Source organism: Cheilinus undulatus, linkage group 8 (assembly GCF_018320785.1).
Source record: "Cheilinus undulatus linkage group 8, ASM1832078v1, whole genome shotgun sequence".
Lineage (NCBI taxonomy): Eukaryota > Metazoa > Chordata > Actinopteri > Labriformes > Labridae > Cheilinus > Cheilinus undulatus.
Genome location: NC_054872.1, coordinates 16765995 through 16768956, shown reverse-complemented (window position 1 = coordinate 16768956; position 2962 = coordinate 16765995).

The following is a 2962-nucleotide window of genomic DNA, read 5'->3' as shown; positions in this document are numbered from 1 at the left end:
GTGCAGAGGAACCCCTCACAGCCCTGCCCCCCTCCCTAATTATAGTCTGCATCACTGGAGACAGAAAGCTTTTACGAAACACGGTTTATCACTGCATTGTGGTGAAGCAGATTCACATTTGCACACAAAGCAGCCTTCAAACACAGCTACAAAGGGACTGCATTTAATTCTCATCACAAAGGGGTCTTCTGCTGTGGCAAACGTGGGGCTCAATACCATGATTCACAGAAAAACAGAGGGAGAGAGAGAGAGAGAGAGAGAGCAGACGTGTTAAATGCAGAAAGCTCAGCTCTCTTACTGTCTGCTGAAATCAGTCTTGTTAAATGTTGATAGACAACAAACGGGCTCTATGGGAATCGTAAACAACTTACACCACAAACGATGTTAAGCCGGGTATCATGTGATGGAGCCTGTGAAGCTGAAGTGTGGTGTAGAGGCAGAGGCCCAGCAGATAAACAGAGCAGAGGGGAAACATACAGAAAGGCCTGCTGCATGGCTCTCTAGAGATGAATAATGAGCCGGCGTGCGTGTAAACTGTGGTTGGAAAACAACAAAAGCTGCTGACTAACTGTAGTGGTGTGTGGGGAGCCGGGGGACGCCCTGTCATCTGGTGCTTTGGCTCTGCACGGGGAGGCCTCTCTCACCTAAACATGCTCGCTTTGTCTGAATAAAGCAGAAGCGGGGATTTAATTGTAGTTATTCAATGAGTCTCTGCAACGGTGTAGTATCCAAAAACACACACATGCTCACACAAACTAAACAGAATTAAAAAGTCATTCCAGGTCAGTGTGGTACAATGAGGCTTTTCTCTGCTCTGGAGGCAACATACAGCACTGATGAAAAGTGCTTTTATGGTATAAATTAAATGATTTATTAAACAATAACTCATATACCACAGGACATTTAGACTGTTAGCTGGAAGGGTGTGTATGACCAAATAAAAACATACTTAAACAAATAAACCACACCGATATAAACTGGTATTTTAAGATGCTTCATGTGTATTCATCATTGTATGATTGTAAAGAAACTGTCCTTTAATCTTCAGACTCTGATGAACTGTTTTTCATTTTTCCATTAAAATGATGTAAAGATACATTTCAGTTAGGAACACTCTAGTCATAATTTTGACCATTTTACAGCAAAATGGATGCTCCTAGTGTTAGTCAAGCAGCATGCTTTGACTTTCCAGGAAGTGCATGGCTAGAAACCCCCTAAAGATAGATACATTTATGACAATGTGCGCTGAACACAATAAAGTTACTTCAAAAGCAATGAACCCATACTGGCACGAATCTGAATATGAGGGTGCAACAAGCGTTATGCTTTAAAAGGAGGAGGCTGGGGTGGAGGAGGTTAAGCTTTGCCAGCAGCAGCATGGTGCATCAGCGTTAATGCAAGCAGGGATTATTAAGAAGTCATATTTAAATACACTGATGTGTAGCTTTGATTAGCTGTGGGAGTGACTGTATTTCCCTACAGAATGTTTACTATGGACAAATTACAAATACAAATAAAAAATACCAACTTACACTCACTGTTGAGAATGCGCTGCCTGCAAAGACACCAGGTGTAGGTGAGCTGCTGAGTGGGTTACAGTCTTGGAGGAAGACAGATGATTCAGCTCTACTAATAAGATGGACCCAAACTCTTTTTCTCCAATGTAAGTTGGCAGCGTCATATCACTGCCATGCTATGCTTATGTGCTAGCGCCCCTATGTCGTATCAGGGGCTTTATTCGGCCCACGTTAAAAGAACCTGAAAATGCAGCTGATGAAGACTGTTTTAACTGAGCAAATCCATTATTCCATCAGACAGTTCTAGGTGTTTTTACATATATACCATAACTTAATTCCAACATACATAACGTGTTTATAGACAAATTTCTGAATTTGTTCTACAGGGACTTCAATCAATTTGCTCCTCTCTGGATTTTCTTTTTATGATGATATTCTGTAGGAGTGTAACCTGGGCTTTTCTCCTCATCAGCTTGTGCATCCAACTAAACAAAATTCTTTCTTGGAAAAAGAAGAGGCCTAAATATGCCGGTTGAAACTGAGATCGTAACTTCTCTATCGTATTCAGCAGTAGAAAACCTTTCTTGCCCACCACGGGGCCGATCAATAAGCGTGAGATGTCACTTGAAAGCTATGAAATAATTTTTTTAGGGGATTTACTTGTTACTCTTTTATTTTAGACATCCTTCATAGTTGGGTTATTCTTTAAAATGGAGTCAACCTGCACATGTTTTTTATGGTTGTACCCACTGTCAGAATGACAGGAAACGCCTTGAGTATTGAATCTCACTCTTCCCTCCAAGTTATCATCTAAACCAGAGGTCATCAAGTCAATTTGCACAAGGGCCAGCTTTTTCCTAATCAGGCACTTTGGGGCCCAAACTTTAAAATAAAGAAAACACTTTCTTCAGATTTGCCTAATTAACAAAATTTTTGTTGAAATATTTTCATTTTCTTTTGAATGTAAATAATTTTGGGCTCCAGCAGTGAGATCAGTGCCCTTATCACAGCCAGCCACAATGGGGCGATTTAGATATTTTAGCTGAATATTTTTGTGTCTGTCATTTTGTCCATTACAGGGTTTGATGCTAATGCTGTGAAGTCAAAAGACTGACAGGATGATTTTTGAGAAATGGATGCAACATAAAGTCACTCCTGATTAAACTGTTTTGATCTCAGTTGTTTTTTGGAGATGTTTTAATAGCTGTAGGGCATTTATTTGAAGAAAAACAAAATACAGCAACATCTTTGTTCCTCTGCACATATTTTGAATTGCTAAAGTTCTGGGGGCTATATGGGAAGATGTTGGGGGCTGAAGTGGCCCCTAGGCCACCAGTTGAAGATCAAAAGGTTCTTTGACAAATTATTAACAATAGTAGAATTTACCGGTCAAACAAATAAGCTGTTTGGTTCCTAGTGGCCTAAGCACTCACAAGACACAGCTC